The 20,681-nt window shown below is 41.8% G+C and overlaps 1 protein-coding gene across 2 annotated transcripts in view; it reads right to left on the bottom strand.

The window, feature by feature from the left end:
* Mllt3 (MLLT3 super elongation complex subunit) overlaps positions 1-20,681 on the bottom strand; it is a 258,608-nt gene that overhangs the window by 206,580 nt on the left and 31,347 nt on the right. The window lies entirely within an intron of this gene.

Genomic DNA, 20,681 nt, shown 5'->3' on the forward strand with positions numbered 1-20,681 from the left:
TTCTTTGCAGCATATTTGGAAGTATGCTTGACATTACAAAAAGTATGCAAGCTGCGGGTGTCAAGCGACAACAAAATCCCACAAAGAGGCACTAAGAAAACTGTGGTGGGGCCCTCAGCACTTTGAACAGCAACTTTTAAAAAGAGACCAGGGGTGAGGAGACTTGTCTCCAGTCAGCTCTGCTTCCTGTGGCTCTGGGAATACCTCCTTCAGCTACCTCAGCTCGCTCCTGGATCCTACCTCAGAAGGTAACGGTACCTAAGTAGAGGTAACGCATGTGGCATGCAGAGGTTCCTGTTCAGCCCTCAGCAAGAATCAGATGGTCGATCAAGCTTCTTCCCATGATGCAATGGGTCTCTACTAGCAAGTAGGCTTCCTCCTTCACAGAAACATAAACCCTGGCTGCTCATCTGGGGATCAGAGTAATGCCCCAGCTAGCCCAAACTCCTGCCCTCCCCTCTTCCACACAATAACATCTTTATAGCGGAGATCCTCCAATTTGGGGGATTTAGTTCAGAAACTCTCTTATTCTGCAATGCTGTAATTTTACTTTATTGAACTTTCAGATGAGCTTTGTGTGGCATTTTATTATTCCAGTGCCAACTTCCCACTTAAAATTCTAGACCTTGGCTTTGACAATAGAATATGAAAAATGCCAGGACATTATATCTGTCCCAGGGACAAAACCCTGAGAGCAGCCGGCAGTTGCTTTATTTATTTTAACAGTGACAACAGTCAGAATTCCAAAGAATTAAGTCAGAGAGTCTCAATTTTCTCCCATCAGCCTTACTAGTCTGGTAGTAATAAAATGTAACTGAAGACTAAATGGATTTTAGGTTTTCAGTGTTGCTCACTAATTTCAGTGTAAGAGAAATTAAAATCAGTAAGGGTAACTATAAGTGTCACATTTTCGAACATGAAAATTATTTCTCCTTCACCCGTCACAACTGTTTTTACATTTTTCAAGCTAGTCACTTTCAAAATATCTTTGCTTAAGTAAGACTCTTAGCGTGTCTATAACACAACAGATTTATATGTATGTACATTTATGACATGAATGGGGAAACGCATTCTAAACATTTAAGGACTCTGTTACTGTTGGAATGATAAAGAAATCAAATGTTTAAACAAAATTCAAACTTCAAAAGCCCAACTTCCACAAACAGCACTGTCAAATACAGAAAGTTTCAAATTAGCAATTCTGGGAAATCATAGCAATACTGATTGTTCTCTGAAAAGCAAGCCTTTAAAAGGAAAGCCCACTGGCGCAGATCCAGCCCCCTCCCAAATTCCTTTCTTCTTTTTCCCCATTTCAAACTCCTTTTCATTCTCACTCCCCACTTAGAACTCGGGGGTTAGGACTAAGGACTCTGACCTTTAATTCTTACTTGAAAAAGCCACGGCCTGAAGATGAGTCATGGGCTAACCGTGTAAACTAGCTCCACAATCGCCTGACTGTTTCCTACAAAGTTAAGAAACTCTGAGTAAAACTTGGTGGTTGTTACTCCACGGAAAAAGAAGGCCTGTCGCGGCAGCAGAGAAAGGCAGCCACTCAGTCACAGGAGCACAGCAAAGGCCCCGCAAGTACTCACACGTGCACATGTCCTCCTTTTGGAGGTAAATTTATTTTCATATAATTCTATTTGGCTCTTAGAATGAGCATTTTTGGTAAGTCTTAACAAACACAGGTGAGTCTCTTAACTGCCAACAAAAGCTTTCCCTTTCCAATGACAATTTGTAATTGCAACAAAAGTGAAAATAGACTGACAGGAATACATCAAACTAAAAAGAAGTCTGCACAGTAAAGGAAATAACACAGAGGAGAAACAACCTATGGAATGTGAGAAAATATGTGCAAAAATCTTAAAAGATATGAAAAATCCAAAAAAAAAAAAAATCAGAAATTAAACTCAATAGCAAAAACAAAGTTTATTAAAAGTGGGAAAAAACACACCCTCACTAGGTATTTCTAAGACATGCATTAGCAAAGAGGCATGTAAGAAAAACTCAACACCAGAGAAATGCAAATCAGAAACACCACCGCACATGTTAAAGTGGCTTTTTTCAAAACTCAAGAAGCTAGAAAATGTTGGTGATACAGAGAAAAGGAAAACCTGTATACTGTCGCCAAGATACCTGCACTACTGAGTTCACTATAGCCTTACTCACAAAGGCCAAGACACAGAATGGCCATGTACCATAACTTGGTGAACACACAACAACACCACCACACACACACACACATTACAACTAGCCATTAAAGGAAAGCCTCCTCACTTGCAAAAACATAAATGACCTGCAAGGCACTATACAAAGTAGACTAAACCAAACATGAAAATGCAAATATTGCATAATCTCATTTAAAAGTGGAATATTAAAATGGTGAAACTTCCGGGTGGTGGTGGCCCACGCCTTTAATCCCAGCACTCAGGAGGCAGAGGCAAATGGATCACTGTGAGTTTGAGGCCAGCCTGGCCTACAAAATGAGTCCAAGACAGCCAAGGATACACAGAGAAACCCTGTCTCAAAAAAAAAAAAAAGAAACTCAGAAAGTGGTACCCAAGGACTGTGATGGTTTGGTGAGCTTAAGGGTGGAGTAAGTTACGGAGATCTTGGGTAACCACAGCTAATAATGATGTATCTATATTTTTTAATTGCTTTTTTAAAAAAATATTTTTTGAGACACAGTTTCTCTGTATAACAGCCCTGGCTACCCTAGACTTTCTTTGTAGACCAGGCTGAACTAACAGACATACACCTGCCTCTGCTTCCCAAGTGCTGGGATTAAAGGCGTGCATCACCACATCCGGCCCTGAAAAATAACCTTTAATGCTCTTACTACAAAAAGCACATGAAGTTGGGCTAGAGAATTGGCTCAGCAGTTAAGAGTACCTGCGGCTCCTACAGAGGACCCAGGTTCCTTTCCCAGGACCCACATAGTGGCTCATAATCATCTTTTTAAAAATCTTATTCTATTTAAATAATTTCTCAACACAATGTACATTTTTCCATATAGCAATAGAATACATCAGTCTATTAGTAACAGTAAATATGCCAGCAAACTAACAAAGCCAAGGGACATCTCAGGGTTTTGCAGATAAAAACCACTTCAAGCTATGACTTACAACGGCTGAGAGCAAACAGCGGTAATTAAGTGACTCCAGGCCTCTAAAAAGTTTCCTCATTTTGATAATGAATATTATCTCTTAGGCAAAGCAAAGATCTAAATAAAGTTCCAGCTTTAGAAAACTGGAGAACAATTATGTGTCTGAAATTGGGGGGGTGGGAGGTGCATGCCTGCATCTTTAGTTCTGGAGGATATAACACCCTCTTTTGGCCTTTGTTGATAGGCATACAGTACATATATATCCATGCAGGCAAAACACACATAGACATAAAGTAAAAATAAATACATATTTTTAAAGTGTATGAGATGTTTGATTAGCTAATTAAATTAACATCAGTATTCCATACTATATATCACATTATATTCCAAGAAATATAAGATTATGTCAATTAAGAGTTAATTAATAATAGTAACTTCAAGATTTCTCATGGTACAACAGAAACTCAAGAGCTAATTTTTTTATTATTATTACTTGATGGGAAATTAACACTAAAAAAGCCTCCAGCTGGAGGTATATGTAACTCAATGGTAAACACTTGCCTACACTTGAGGCCCTGGGATCCATCCTAAAAGCACAAAGAAGCAAAAGCTACAAAGCCTCTTCTTAATCAAACAAATGCTTTTTTCCGCCCACAGATACAGTTTTTCCTTCAGAAAGACATACAAGCACACCCAAAATGAGATGTCTCAGAGGAGGACGTGAGAGGGCATCAATGGAGGGTAAACGTGATAAAACTGCATTATATGCATGTGAGAAAGTCATAACGAGACCACCAGTACTGTGAATTTAAAACAAGACTGTTTAAAAAGTATCTGCACTACGCCGTGGAAGATGGCTTGGTTTTGTTGTCAGTCTTTTTACAGCTTCCTCCACCTCAGAGACCTTGGACAGAGTACAACTACCACCCTGTAACTTAACTGCTCTGGGCCTTGGGGCAGAATTGCTTGCGCAGGAGTTCAAGGCTAGCCTGAGCACCACAGTGACACTGCATATACATGTGGGCAATGGCTGCACACTTGTTCATATAACACATTCTGGCCCCTTCAGTGCACCCTGAAGGACAGCTGCAAGCCAAAGGCAACTAGGAAAGATTAGAAAGCTAGAGGTAAGTTCTAGGGTTGGGCTAAGCTCCTAACACTGGAGCGCTATCAGTCAGTGCTCAGCTTCAAAAGGCGGAGGCCCCAGCACACTGAGCAGACAGCAGAAGACCCTAAACAAGCTGCCTTTCCCAGGAGACACGGCAGTTTCCTTGACTGGCCAGCTCTTTGCTCTAGGCGTCATTCCTAGAAAGTCAGCCTGCCTGTCACAGCCTGCCATTTCTGCCCCTTCAAGATATATTAAGCACCTAATGCCTTTTATCAAAGTCTTCCCTGCTAAAATATTAGAGTACTCGATGCTATCAAACAGAGAATCTAGACCCAAAGAAGAAAAAAGAAAGAAAGCTGTTTTTTATTCTTATTGTCTGTAAGGGGTGTTCCTTAGAAAGGGAATCATAAGAATAGAGCACAGAAAAAGTGACAGTTGGGAAGATAGGGACGCTACCCACAGAAGAGGCCAGCCTGGACCTCAGAAGATCCTGTTTCACAATAAACATAAAGACACATTCATTACCTGCCCCGTGTGATGGCGGATGCCTTTAATCCCAGCACTCGGGAGGTAGAGGCAGGTGGATCGCTGTGAGTTTGAGGTCAGCCTGGTCTACAAAGCAAGTCTAGGACAGGCATGGCTACACAGAGAAACCCTGTCTTGAAAAACAAAAAACAAACAAACAAACAAAAAAAAGAGACACATTACCTTGGTATGGTAGCACATGCCTGTAATCCCACTGCTTTGAGAATATGAGGTAAAGAGAGCTCCATCTCGAGGGCCATCCTGGGCTACAGAATGCAACACTGACTCAAAAGAATACATCAGTGGGGCTCAGAAGGTAAGAGCACTGGCTGTTCTTCCAGAGGACCGGAGTTCAGTTCCCAGCATGCGCATCCTGTGGCTCACAAGCCCTGAACTCTAGCTCCAGGGTAGCAAACACTCCTGGCCTCCACTAGTACCCACACATATGAGCAAATGCACACACACAGACATCTCCACATGGACAGTTAAATCAATAACAAAAACTTTAACTGTTTTTTTTGGAGGGGGAGCCACTGGGGATTTACATATAGCTACTGGGCAACTTAAAGTTACATGACTTGTCCTATATTTATTATAGTTCTACTTACAGTGTGCACTGCATCCAAAGGCACATCGTGCTTCTTATAATAATCCTATGAATAGGAAACCCTTTAAAAAAAAAAAAAAAAAAGGAAGCGTGCACACCTGTAATCCCAGTACTCAAGGAAGTAATGACAGGCAGCTCTCATTAAGTCTGAGGCTAGCCTGATCTATATAAAGCGAATCCAGGGCAGCCCAGGCTACACAGAGAAAAACCCTGTCCCCCACCCCCCCCCAAAAAAAACCAAAAAACAAAACAAAGAATCAGGGGGGCGGTGGTAGAGCACGCCTTTAAACCCAGCACTAGGGAGGCAGATACAGGTAGATCTCAGTGAGTTCAAGGCCAGCCTGGTCTACAAAGTGAGTCCAGGACAGCCAAGGCTACACAGAGAAACCCTGTCTCAAAAAAACAAACAAACAAGCTGATGAAAGTCACTATAAGGACATGTTTTAATTTTCTATGACACTGCAAGGAAAATCATGAGAAAACAGAGCCTAGAGCCGGTGAGGTTAGTCATGCCAAGCAAAAGCGATGAAAGCAGAAAGAATATGAACAAACATCAGAAAGGCCTCGCCCTGCTGAGCCCCCAACGCTCCAAGGTAAGGAAGGTGAAAGAACTATCTTTTATTAGGTTATAGGGGTTTTTTGTTTGCTTGGGGTTTTGTTTTATTTCGTTTTGTTTTTTAGTTGGTGGGTTGGGTTGGGTTGGTTTGGCTTGGGTTTTGGTTTTTCAAGACGGAGTTTCTCTGTGTAACAGCCCTGGTTGTCCTAGAATCACTTTGCAGACCAGGCTGGCCTTGAACTCACAGAGATCCACCTGCCTCTGCCTCCCAAATGCTGGGATTACAGGAATGCACCATTGTGCCTGGCTAGGTTTTCATGTTTGTGTGTTAACTGGTGGGGTGTTGACTTGTTTGTTTTTTGTTTGTGTTTCTTTGTTTTTCTTACTATGTAGCTGTGGCTGTACTGGAATTCACTGTCACTACCAAGCCAAGGCTAGCCTTGAACTCAGAGATCTACCCGCCTCTGCCTCCAAATTACCTGGGTTAAAAGCGTGGGCCACCATGCCCCGTCCTGTCTTTTGTTCTTTGCTGCATTTGGCAGAGAAAAGTGGCTACAGGCTAGATTTCAGGTGTCAGCCCAAATAGCTGCCTGTAAACAGAACTAATTAAATCTCACTAGACTTGGAGGAGGTGAACGGCGAGCACCAGGTCCAGCTCCAGTTAAGCTAATGAAGCCCATTAAACAGAGAGCCCTGGCTTGTCGCCTGAGCAAGACCCCAGGGCGCTGGCACAGCTCAGCCTGTCATCACATACCCCTTACCTGTCCGGCTCATTCACAGGCGCGCATGCCCATCACAAAGTCACAAAGCCATTCATTTCAGTCCCCTTGCTCTTCACTGTGAGCCTACACTAAGCATTAACTCCTCAACAACAACAACAACAACAACAAAAAAAAAAAAAAAAAAAAAAAAAAAACCCAAAAAGGTTAAGTTCAAACTCCCTTCTCTGGACCCACTGCTGTACCTAGATGGTCATGAGTAACAGTGAACCCTTGCCTGTCAATCAACATAACTTTTATTATGCTCAGTGTGGGCCTCAGAATCAATCTTTTTAAAAGATACTCTTCCAGAGAGTCCTTCTTGGGGTTTTGTTTTGTTTTGCTGCCTCAATGCAATTCCAACTGGGAGTTGCCACTGAAGGGCTGAGACTCCTGATGAAACCAGGTTCAAGACACTTTGGACAGCTTCTTTCGTTCTCCGATGGTGCCACACATGGGTACATAAGGTACTTGTCACTCCTAGCCCCACTGCCTTCTCTTAGCCCCTCCCATTTTTTGTCAGCAAGGTCCCCACTGTAGTGACTTCTTCCTGCCACTGCCCACCTTGCTTGTGAGTGAGTTTAATTAGGATTCCTTGGCCAAGCACGGGGTGCAGGTGACTGAATGGAGCATAGGCAAGTCACCACAGTGCACAGGCCATGAAAGAAACTGATTCACCCCCCAAGTCCCACCCCACCCTCACCCCAGCTCCTCAAGAAGGTGTGCGGCTTCGTGAGCTCTGCCCCATTCATGATGAACGGGCTTGAACAACTCTCCACCTGATTTGCTTTGAACAATTTGATCAAGGCCCTGCCCACTACACATGGTAAGATGACTTGAAACATAGTTTTCAAGGTGATGACTTGCACATGTGTGCATGTGCATGCGCATGTATGCAGTTACACACACACACACACACAACGCACAATAAGTAAAATGCAATAAGTACAGCTTTAGCTATGAGATGGCTCAGAGGGTGGAACTGCTTGTGCACAGGCCTAAGGAAAGCTGAGTTTGATTGCCCAGGTTTCACACGGTGACAGGAAAGAAGTGACTCCCAAGAGCCGGCATGTGCAAACATGCAGTCAGACATGCAAACGTATACAATAATTAGCAAATACTTGCTTTAGAAAAAAAGATAAAGAAAATTTTAATGAAATATTGTCCTGAGCATATGGAGACTTCTGTCATTGCTCAATTTAACAACTATTTACATAGCATTTCTGTTGTATGTGGTGGAGTGAACATGAACAGCCCCTGCAGGCTCATATATTTGACGATTTGGGTCTCAGCCGGAGCAACCATTTGGGGAAGATTGGCAGTTTCGCTTTGTGGGAGGAGGTGTGTCCCGGGGGCGGTGGGGAGAAGGGGGACAGTGGTCATCAAGATTACTCCATTCCACATTAGCTCTCTGCCTCCTGATTAAGGGTCAGATGTAAGCTCTCAGCCCCTACACCAGTCCCCAGTCAGAACTGACACGAACTCTAACTTTATGAAACCATGAACCCCTTACGAATATCATACTTTCTTTTATAAGTTGCCTTGGACATGGTGTTTTGTCAAGGCAGTGGAAAAATAACTATGACATCGTATTGGGTACAAGTAATCTAGAGATGATTTTTTTTTTTAAATGGGAGATGGTATGTGCAAGTTACGTGAAAACTGAACAGCACCTTACTCGGGCAACAGGAGCACCCTCAGGATTTGGATGGGGCTGGAGGTTCTGGGGTTAACCCTTCACAAACACCGGTATCTGCTGTGGCTGTACTTCCAAAGGAGCTATACAAGCTAAGCCATACTGCACTTGTTCATTTACAGGGAAGAATATTCCCAGATTCTAGTGCAAGGTTACAATGGATACACCCAAATCTTCCGATGCTTCTCTAACACTTATCAATGGATTCATTTTTTATTTATGTTTTAAGAGTTGGTGAGCCAACCTTTCCAATCATGCTTTTTTTTTTTTTTTTTTTTTAAAGTAAGGGCGAACTCAGTCTGACTTAACTATGGTAAACCTCAACAATTAACACCAATACCGCTGTTTGCCAACTTCCATGATACAAAGGAGAGTGGTAAGTTAAAATTTACCTTAGAATTGACAATGCAAAGAGCAAGGGGGGGGGGGAGATTTTTAAGCAAAGGAATTACAAACAAAATTAAAGAGGTATTAAACCAATTCTTTTCAATCGCTTTAGAAGCTTCATTTACATACTGACAAAGTAAACACCAGCTCCAGTAGTGCTTTGATCTGCTAATTACAAAACATTTTTATCTTTTCATTAAATCGAGAGTTCTAAGAGGCCACTCTAATGATTAAAAAGGCAGGCTAAGTAAGTCTCCTTAATTCACACTAGAAATTCACTTGAAACTTCTTTTTTATTAACTAAAGGAGACCACGCACTTCTTTTAACTCTTGGAGTGGTTGGCTCTCCTTGCGAACCCATCTGAAAGGCAGGTCTCAAGATGGAGAACAAGCATTGATTAAAACACTCAGGCTGGCAGGACTGGCAGCTAGCAGAAACCCCATGGCGGCTACAGAAACACTGCCGATCTTCCACAACCCACAGGAAACGGCACACCATTCCAACAGGTGCCAGGGAAACAGCACATAGTCAACACTCCATCACAGATACTGTTTTCTAATTCGGTAGAAAGAGAATGCCATTACCTTTCATTCTCTAAGTGATAATCATCAATAAAGAAGACGTTCCCGCATGCTTCTGGCTACCTGCCCACCATCTTGCTTCTGTCGCTCTCTGACCTGGTCTCACTGCGCAGCCCAAGGTGACTTTAAACTCTGGAACTTTAAACTCTGTCTGCTTCCTGGGTGCAGGGATTACATGCATGCTCCAATCCCACAGAGACAGAGTTTCTTTCTCTGTGTAGCCTTGGCTGTCCTGGGCTCGCTTTGTGGACCAGGATGGCCTCAAACTCATAGCAATGCACCTGCCTCTGCCTCTCGCAGTGCTGGGAATAAAGGTGTGTGCCACTATGCTCAGCCCAAGCCCACATCTTACAGTGTTTAAAAAATAAATAAATAAAGCCTACATCTGATTGTCAACCCAAATACAATGAAAAAATCTAAAATTTTTGAGATTTCTAAAAACTTTTAAGGATTTGTTTTATTTTTATTTTATATAGGTGTTTTGCTTGCATAGACATCTGTACAACAAAGCAGTAACTGGTAGCCAAAGATGGCATGGAATCATCTGGAACTATAGTTACAGACAGTTGTGAGCTGCCATTGCTGGAACCTGAACCAACTGAGCCATCTCTCCAGCCCATTCCAGAAAATATGACCGAAAGCACAGGGTTCCCATATGTTCTATCTTCCCCTCCATCTCAGCTCCTGAGTTTTCCGTGTTAACATTCTGCTTTCCAAGAGTGCATTTGCTACAATCAACAATGGCACATTATAAACTCATAGATATCACCCTCACATTGCAGTTGCTGACAAGAACACAATGGCATTATCACACAAAACAGTTTGATTACCCAAAAACTCTGCTACGTTCTATCACCCTCCTGTGCTCCGCCAAGCCCCCACAATCACAGACTTTTTCGGTGTCTTCAGTCTTGTCTTCTCTGAATGTCGGGTGTCTTTCACTTAAGAGCACACAGTTGAAGTTCTTCCAAGACTTTCCATGATATGGTGGCCCATTTATTGTCTATTGGTGAATGATATTTCATTGTCTACATGTACCATTCTTTATCTGGTTCCAACTCTGGGGTAACTATAAATATAGGTGTCACAAGCACTCACGTATTTTCATCCAAAAGACAGAGGTTTGAATTTGGGTAAGAATTTGGGATCAGCTGGGCGGTGGCAATGCAAGCTTTTAATCCCAGCACTCAGGAGGCAGAGGCAGGTGAATCTCTATCAGTTCAAGGCCAGTCTGGTGTACAAAGTGAGTCTAGGACATCAAGACTACACAGAGAAACCCTGTCTCAGAAAAACAAAACAAAACAAAAATCACCAAAAAAGCAGGGTGCAGTGGTGCACGCCTGTAATCCCAGCATTCAGTGAGACAGAGACAGGCAGATCTCTGAGTTTGAGGACAGCCTGGTATCCAGGACAGCCTAAGCTACACAAAGAAACCCTGTCTCAAAAAACAAAAACAAAAACAAAAAAATTGGGATCATAGTTTCTGAGCCAGTTTATGTCTTAGCCTTCCATGACAAACACGCGAGAGTGAATTTTATTTAATTGTGTTTGAGACAGGGTCACTCTATTGTGTAGCCTTGGCTATCCTGGAAGTCATTATCTACACTGGGCTGACCCTAAACTCACAAAGATACACCTGCCTCTGCTTCCTGAGTGCTGAGATTAAAGGTGTGTGCCACCACACCTGGCCTCCACTGGGTATGTTAAACTACAGTTTTATTTTTCAGACTTGGAGGCTAAGAAGTGGAAGATCAGCCAGGCATGGTGGCATGTGCCTTTAATCCCAGCATTTGTGAGGCAGAGGCAGGCAGACCTCTGTGAGTTCGAGGCCAGCCTGGTCTACAGAGCGAGTTCCAGGACAGCCATGGCTCCACAGAAAAACCCTATCTCGAAAAACCAAACCAAAACACAACAAAACAAACAAACAAAGAAGTGGAAGATCAATGTGCAAGCTGATCTGACACTGGGTGAAGACCAGCTTCCTAGCCTGCAGATGACCACAGTGTCCTCAAATGGCTGTGACAGAAGGCCTCTTAGCCATTCCCACCCTTTCTTCCTTTCCATGTGTGTTTGCCCACATGTGTGTATGTCTCTGAATTTACATGTAATTGGCAAACAAAACATTGGCTATATGTATGGTACACCACATCCGGACTGTGCACATCAGGGCCTTACCCTTATGACCTCATTTCACTTTAATTGCCTCCATAAGTCCTACGTACAAACAGCATCACACTGTGGGTTAACGCTTCAACCTAGGAATTTGGAAAGAATGGAAACATTTATCCCATAACATGTGGTAAAAATGTGTTTATCTTCTTACAAAATTGCCAGAGTGCCTGTACCATTTTGCATTCCTATCAGCAGTGAATGTGGACTCTTGTCAACCCTCCCAGGATTCTCACGGGAATGTAGCAGTACCTCATTGTCATTTTTTATGTTTTTTTTTATTTTATAAATATGGGTGTTTTGCTTGTAAGTGTGCCTATATCTATGCGTATGCCTGGTGCTTGAGTAGGCCATCGGATCCCCTGGAATTGGAGCTACAGATGACTGTGAATTTCCATGTGGGTACTGGGAATCAAAGCTAGGTCCTCTCAAAGAGCAGCCAGTGCTCTTAACTCCTGAGCCATCTCGGTAGCCTATCATTTACTCTCTTGATTTGTCCTCCTCTGCTGCTGACAAACACACTGAGTACTGCACAGAGTCCCGTGTCTTTTGTTATCTTTGGTGATAAATCAGCAGGTGTCCGTTTCACTGTTTTCAAGTGTGCTTCCCAAAGTGTACTATCAAGTCTACTTGGGAGTGAGCTCACCTGCGTAGCTTATTAGAGATGTGGACAGGCTAGGCCCTGTCCAGGACCAAGGATGAGGAGTGCAAGTAAGGAGAAGAGAAAGCAACTGGCACTATCAAGAAGTCGGCTCACCCTCAGTGCATTCCTAGGATAAACTTGAAACCAGTTACTTTTCATCACTGGCCAAAAGTTTTTTAATTAAAGTGTTTCAAATATATATAAACCTGGAGTGGTGGCTCAGTGGTTAAGAATGCTTACTGGTCTTGCAGAGGACCTAGGTTCAGTTCCCAGCTCACACAGGGTGGCTCAAAACCATCCATAACTCCAGTTCCAGGACTTGGTACTCTCTCTTCAAACCTCCAGGCACTAAGTACACAATTGGTACACATGCATACATGCAGGCAAACACTGATACACACAAAATAAAGAGGTAAATCTTTTCAAAATATAATACAGATGAATACTACTAAAATCAAGAGGTCAAGGCCACTCAATATGGTAAAGGGGAGATGGGTGGAAACTGAGGCATCTGGTCCCAATATAGACTTGGTATCACCAACAATATATATATATATATATATATATATATATATATATATATGTGTGTGTGTGTGTGTGTGTGTGTGTGTGTGTGTGTGTATATATATATATATATATACATACATACATACACACACACACACACACACACACACACACACACACACACACAGACAGGGAAGTAAAGGATTAATCAGACCCCTGAAATAAGCTACACTAACCTAAGGAGAAGAGGCAGAAGATGGGTGTGTGGCTGGAAGCTGAGCTACACAAAGTAGCAGGGAAGGCAGTTATTCAGAGTATAACAGGACACAAATCAAACTCAAATTTAAAGCCCTTAATTAAACCGAGCATGGTGGCACACGCCTTTATTCCCAGGACTCAGGAGGCAGAGGCGGCGGATCACTGTGAGTTTGAGGCCAGCCAGCCAAGGCTACACCGAGAAACCCTGTCTCGAAAAACAAACAAACAAAAAGCCCTTAATGAATCTCAAAGAGAGATTATTGTTGCTACTGTTGTTGCACTATTCCTTAAAAGGAGAGAGACCAGGAGCAAAATTAGAAAAATACTACTAGGTTTTGTTTCTGAAAGTAGGGTGTCAATCATGTGCATGAAGTAAAGCAGTGAGGGTAGGAAGAATAAGAAAGAACAATTATCAAAAATAATCAAAAAGGCCCAGGCATGGCAGTCCCTGCCTTTAATCGCGGTGAGTATCATGAGTTTGAGGCCAGCCTGGTTTGAACAGTGAAGTCCCAGCCCAGCCAGAGATACATGACGAGGCCCTGTTTTTAGGAGCGGGGGAGGGTTAAAAGTATTTCTGAATAGTATTTTCTTCGGTTACTTCTCTTCCACCTGCTTTACTGTAGAAAATGTAACACGCACTCGTCTCTAAATGCCGTTCTTCTCTAAGTAAAAGGTCTGATAAATTAGTTTCCTTCAAACTTTCCAGGTAGTAATCAGATAATTTTTTTAGGCAAAGAACCAAGTACAAATTAAATGAAATGAGTGGTTCTACAGTTTGAAATAAAATAATGTTAACTAACTTCCCATGCATTTCACAGGACAGCTGATGATGATTTCCCCATAACTTCATAGGGACAACTTCTGAGAATAGCAATAAGACACAAAAAAAGATTTTTTTTAAAACACCCTAACATTTCTTTCATGGCTAAAATATTCAGCTGTAATCAACTCTAAACCAGAGTATTTGGTCAAAACTTAATTCTTCTGGAGACAGTACACTGTAATAAACGTCTAAGCTGCTCATTTACGAGCATGCTATCATCCGGGATGAATCACACGGTCGCTTTTTAACTCCCTTGTGTTATCACCATTCCGCAACGTGCCTGGTCAGTGCCAGCTCATCTCTCCTGCAGTTCCTAAGACTCAGCTCCCGGATGCCAGGGCAGTCTTAGCATGTGGTCATTAGCAGCCTAGAAAACTGGAATTCAAACCCAGGATTCCCCTCTCTAAGACAAAAAAAAAAAGGCACCTAGTCCTTCCAACTGACAAGAATGCCTAAATTACAAGGCATGCGAGTGTGACTACTTTCTTTCCAAACATTAAGAGGAAAACACTCATAGTGTAGTTTAGAGTGCACTACAATATCTTGTTATTAGAAAGGTTCAAGGATTGGGTCTCTCGGGGGCTTGCATCTTCTGACTTCCTTCTATGACAGCAATCCTGTTCCAGACCATGGTGTTAACTTGATTTCCAGGGAGCCAGACGCTGTGCAATGACACTTGCCAGGGCCTGCAACTTTGCAGATAACAAATAGCCTATTTACAAAATCACCTATGACAGCTGTTAGAAAATCCTTTTTCAACTCTCCCTCTCCCTCTCTAGCTTACCAACTGCCTCCACATTTACATCCATCCCAATGGGCAGCAACTTCCCCGTCCTGTAAGCATCCAAGATACCAGGGTAAATGTACACATCAGTCCTGCCTGCCCAGGAGACACAAGACCTTTCTAGACTAATAATGTTAAGCACAGTGGGCCTCTGCACATAACTGCAATCCTGACCTTTCCTTAGTGAACAAAGGCCCCTGCACAAAAGAAAAGAAGGATTTATTTCAGAGCAATATATCATAATTCTAACATTTTAGGTTAGTTACCAGTCCTTAAATTATGGTCTTCAAACACAAATCCCTGGATAGCCAGGGTAACAGAGAGAGCGAGAGAGAGAGAGAGAGAGAGAGAGAGAGAGAGAGAGAGAGAGAGAGAGAGAGAGAGAGAGAGAGAGAGAGAGAGAGAGAGACCCTGTCTCAAAAAAAAAAAAAAATCTGAAAATGACCTACTCTGTGTCCAGCCTTAGGCTCCTTCTTGCAGGAGTAGCTCACATGTGAATTTTCCCCCCACAGACAAAACATTCTAAGAGGCAGGTGCTTAAGCAAAGGAATGAATGATTAGCTGTGGGCTTTAAAAAAAAAAAAATTATGTGGTAACAATGTGAAGGGTGGTTTTTCTAAGGAAGATGAAACCAAAAGCCAAAATCAAGTTCCCAAATAGAAGAGGAATGCAAAACTCATAAAGCAAGCACATGAATAGAAATTGGTGAGCCTACAAAGTGTCATTCCAAGGTGACACTAAGATTTACATCAAAACCACTTTGCATATGCCCGAGAACACAAAGCGGATGATGAGCAAATGATTTTTTTTTGTTTGTTTGTTTCGAAACAGGGTTTCTCTGTGTAGCCTTGGCTGCCCTGGACTCACTTTGTAGACCAGGCTGGCCTCGAACTCACAGCGATCCGCCTGCCTGTGCCTTCCGAGTGCTGGGATTAAAGGCGTGAACCACCACGCCCGGCTTCAGTTACTTCTTAATGGCAACAAAATCTCAGACAACTTGCCTTCATACCCACCCTTGAGATAAACCAAAGAAGCAATGGAGGCTAAGGCCACAAAGACCTTTTGTTTTGTTTTGTTTTGTTTTTTAAAGATATTAATGGTGTTTTTATTATAATTTATTCAGATTACATCCCAATTGCTATCCCCTCACTTCTATAAGGAGGGAAGTTTTTATAGCTACATTCCAACACTTGCTTCCAAAGCTGATGAGAGTATGATAGCAGTCCTGACATCCATGCCCAGAATTTAACAAAATCTCAAAAGCTCCTGGACTCCAATTACATTTACAGGAGCAGAAACTTCTTCAAGGGCAGCAAGACTCTTCAGAAGCCACAAACATAAAATGAAAATACAAAGGTATCAATATCATAAATTTAAATGGTCGTAAACATTTGATTAAACCAATTTCCAAGCTAAGCATTGTGGTGCACGCTTTTAACCCCAGGAGGCAGAGGCAAGTGGATCTCTATGAGTTCAAGGCCAGCCTGGTCTATAAAGTGAGTCCAAGTCAGTCAGGGATGTTACACAGAAGAAACCCTCTCTTGAAAAACAAAACAGAACAAAATACAAAAAAACAACAAAAATAAACCAATTTCTAGCCCTGGAATTATCTCCTCTGGCATCTAGCTCCAGATCTCAACATTTACAGGTTACTAGAGGGCTGGAGAGATGGCACAGCAGCTAAGAGCACTTGCTGCTCTTCCAGGAAACCAGGGTTTTGTTCCTAATCCACACTGAGTGGATCACATCTACCTGTAACTCCAGCTCCAGGGATCTGAGCCCTGTTCTGACTTCCTTGGGCGCCTATACACATACACACAGCTCCTGCTCATAGATGTGCACACATGCACACGAATAAAACTAAATGTTTTAGAAACTATTAGAGAAATTAAGTTAAGGACAGAACTTATGCACAGAATTTTATAGTACATAAATTGACCATAACATTGCAAACAGGAAAACCTGCCATTATATAAACTGTCACTAACTCTGTTAACGAGGACAAATGAAAGAGGAAATAGATTTTGTATCTGTTCCTTTAATGATATACACTACTGAACCTGGAAAAATTACCAGTGTCCAGTCCTAGAGAAATACAAATTTAATTAATACAGCATTATCAATATATGCTTTTAACAAAGTAGATGAAAGGCTTGTAGAACGTGACATCTGAAAAATACAAATATCACCCCGTCACTTTGTAACTACAACAAGAAAACTATCTTTAAAATGGCTTTTGCCACTTTTAGTCAACTGATAAGCCTACTATTGGAATAATCACCACGAGGTGCTCCGTGACAGGAAGTGACACCCACTGACAGCGCCCACAGAACTTTCCTGCTGAAACCCCTTGGCCTCCACTGAGCAAAGCATGTGGGTCTAATGTCAGCTCTCAAGAAAATAAGCGGGCACAGAAAATGCAAGTTAAACCATTCTCTAAGGAAATGACTTCCCAATTCCAGATAGAAAGAAGATCTGTGAAACTATGGGCCTGGCTTCTTAAGAGATGTCGAAGTCAGGGCCAAAACAACGAGAGAAGGCAAGGAAATGTCTAGATACAAGGAGACTAAAGAGACATAACACTGAAGGGCTGACATTAAACCCTGGGCCTGACTGCTGTTTAGAGGGCTCTTTAGGAAAACATTGCTCTGAGGAGAAATGCTGTAAACGTTTAGGGGTGAGAGGTCGGGGTATGTGCAACTTACTTCTAAAGGGCTAGAGAACAGGACTCTAAACTGAGATAAAGCCCACACAGCAGAGAGCTCACAGTCAATCTAGAATCCCCACAACATTTCCCCTCCATCTTACCACATGTCTGAAATGCTTCCAAATAAAGGTGACAGTATTGCTATGACATGGGGGAGAATCCCAAGATTAAAAGACTTATGTGCAATTTTATGTAATTCTCATTTGGGGGAGAAATAATCAAATCAGATATCTGAGGGGTGACAGAGTTTTAAGCAGGCCAGGCATTACTATACAATATTAGAGCGATGTGTCTCGCCTTCCTGTGTGAGGACAGCAATGTTACGTTATAAAACAAATTCTGGGGGCTGGAGAGATGGCTCAGGGGTTAAGAGCACTGACTGCTCTTTCAGAGGTCCTGAGTTCAATTCCCAGCAACCACACAGTGGCTCACAACCATCTATAATGTGATCCGATGCCCTCAGATGTACACACAGGCAGAGCACTGTATACATAATAAATGAATTTTAAAAAAATAAATAAATAAATAAATAAAACAAATTCCATTCATGGAGGATAGAATAACCTAAGTATTAAGGCTTTTGGGGTGTGAGCAGTGTCACTTTTACATGAGATGCCAATGCATCAAACATGATCACATGTTCATTCATGGAGGCCTAAGGTGTCTAACAATCCCCTAAACATATGTATACACATTTATACACATAGAGTCTCACATATATTAATGGTTATAATTAGATGTTCATTTTAATTATCAAGTTTTTACCTATTTTTCCTCTCCTGCAAAATCACACAAAGCATCTCATTCCACTATAAAAAGGCGACCGGCAAATGGAGCCATTTGTCTACCCAGCCCCAGCCACTGTGGCAATGACCAACTGCGTATAGCTGCTAACCCTGGAAATTAGCCTCCGGCTGAGAAACTGAGTTTTAATTTTTAGCTAATTTTCATTTAAATTTGAATAGTCATGTGTGCCTAGTAGCTATTATTCTGGACACTGCAATAATATGGTACATGCAGAACTAGAGATAAAAGATATTATAACACACAAGCTAAAATAAAGGGCAAAACTAAAGGAAAAGCTTTAAAATAGTCATTGGTCCTCAGTAAAAGCTTGCAGAGTGAAATTCAGATTTAAACCTACTCCAAATCTATCAGAATCTAACTGTCAGAAAATCCAGTGCACTCAATCAATTGTACTGACTAAAATGGTTTAAGAAGCCACAATTATCAAGACTGAAAAAAAAAAAGAGCCAATCCCTGTAGTGTGTATTTAAGGTAAATTCTCACTCTGCACTGACAAAGTTGTTTTTATTTGTGTGTGGGGGGTATGTGTGTAAGAGAGAGACAGAGACAGACAGACAGAGCACAAGCACACACTGTAATTTAGAAAACGTGTGGAAGTTGGTTCTTTCCTTACCCCATGTAGGTCTTGTAAACCAAACTAAGGTCAGCAAGCTTAGCAGCAAGCGCTCCCACCACTGAGCCCCCTGGCTAGCATTCACAATTTAAACACCTGCTGCCAGCGAACGCTTTGTATAAAGTAGGCTATGCCTAGCCAACACTACCACTAAGCACGGTTCCTATCTAGTACCACAGTCAGCCTGTAACCTACTACCTGACTTAGACTAGTCTGCTTTAAATGTAGTTTGCATACTTATACAATTATTTTAAGCTTTATTGAGTGAGATGAAAATGACTTAGGATAGCGCCTGCACATAAGCATCCGATGAATTCTCTTTATTGCCACTTCCTTTCCTATCAGTCTGGAACTTTTTTCTGATTGCTTTGTTTGTTTTCTTTAGTACTGGGGATTGAACCTCACTGATGCTCACCAAACATTCAGCATGTTTTTATTTTTTCTATCTTTTTTTTCTTTTTTTTTTTTTTTTTTTTTTTTTTGGTTTTTCGAGACAGGGTTTCTCTGTTTTTCAATGGGTAAAAACAAGACACACACACACAAAATTACACAGAGTAAAACTACAGAAACAGCTAGATACATTCCAGGCCAGCCTGGTCTACAAAGCGAGTCCAGGGCAGCAAGGACTACAAGAGAAACCCTGTCTTGAAGAAAGAAAGAAAGAAAGAAAGAAAGAAAGAAAGAAAGAAAGAAAGAAAGAAAGAAGAAAGAAAGAAAGAAACGAAGAAAAGAAAGAAAGAAGAAAGAAAGAAGAAAAAGAAAGAAGAAAGAAAGAAGAAAGAAGAAAAAAGAAAAAGAAAGAAGAAAAGAAAGAAAAAGAAAAGAAAGAAGAAAGAAAGAAAAGAAGAGAAAAAAGAAAGAAAGAACGAAGAAAAGAAAGAAGAAAAGAAAGAAGAGAAAAAGAAAGAAAGAAAGAAAGAAAGAAAGAAAGAAAGAAAGAAAGAAAGAAAGAAAGAAAGAAAGAAAGAGAGAAAGAGAGAAATCACTGTATGAAAGTCAAAAACCATGGAATGCTTTTATGTACACCCCCCAAAAGCAGCCAAGTTATCAAAGTAATTTACTTCCCAAATAACAAAACTGTTTGTATTAAACATTTTTCATTAATGAAATTAAGCAAATGTTTTATAAGGGGAAAAAAAACATGTTTCACTGAAATGTAATTCACAAGCCATATTCACAATACGCAGTGCAGGCTGGCGTGGTGGCGCACACCTTTAATCCCAGCACGCAGGAAACAAAGCAGAAACAGATGATCTCTGTGAGTTCAAGACCAGCCTGATTTTCAGAGCAAGTTCCGGGCCAGCTAGGGCCTCATAATGAGAAGTGCTGCGTGGAACAATGGATTTAGTACTAGCAAGTCCGTACACCCACTAACACAGTCAGCTCCGGAATCTATTACCTCAGAAAAGAGCCCTGCAGAGTTCATGACCAGCCCACACCCCCACCCACATCACTGGGCCGCTCTCAGTTCCTGTAAACTTCCCTATTCTGCATATCCACATAAATAGAATGACGTAACATCTTCTCTAGTGGCTAGCTCTTTTTTTTTTTTTTTTTCCTCCTTTTGTGGACAAGCACATGGCTGGCTTTTGCCATTTTTACTAAGAACAATACTATTATAAATACTCAAATTGGAGTTTGTTCATAGGCCTGTGTTTTTTATCTCAAGAGAGAGGTACCAAAAAAACAGAACCGGCAGGTAACTTAACCATTTAAGGACCAGCCTGATGCTATGTGTGGTGGCGTGTGCCTTTAATCCCAGCACTTGGGAGGCAGAGGCTGGCAAATCGCTGTGAGTTCGAAGCCAGCCTGGTCTACAAAGCGAGTCCAGGCCAGCCAAGGATACACAGAGAAACTCAGGTTAAAAAAACCACAAAAACAAAAGGACCAGCCTGACTATGGTTTTCCATAGTGCATGCAGCATTTCATACTTTCCTCAGCAGCGGGCAAGGTTCCTGATTTCTCCATGCCCTCACCATGTCTGTGACTCTGTGACAGCCACCCTGCTAGGCACAGTGGGGTTGGTGTCTCACTACGGTTTTGAT

Source organism: Acomys russatus, chromosome 2 (genome assembly GCF_903995435.1).
Source record: "Acomys russatus chromosome 2, mAcoRus1.1, whole genome shotgun sequence".
Classification (NCBI taxonomy): Eukaryota; Metazoa; Chordata; class Mammalia; order Rodentia; family Muridae; genus Acomys; species Acomys russatus.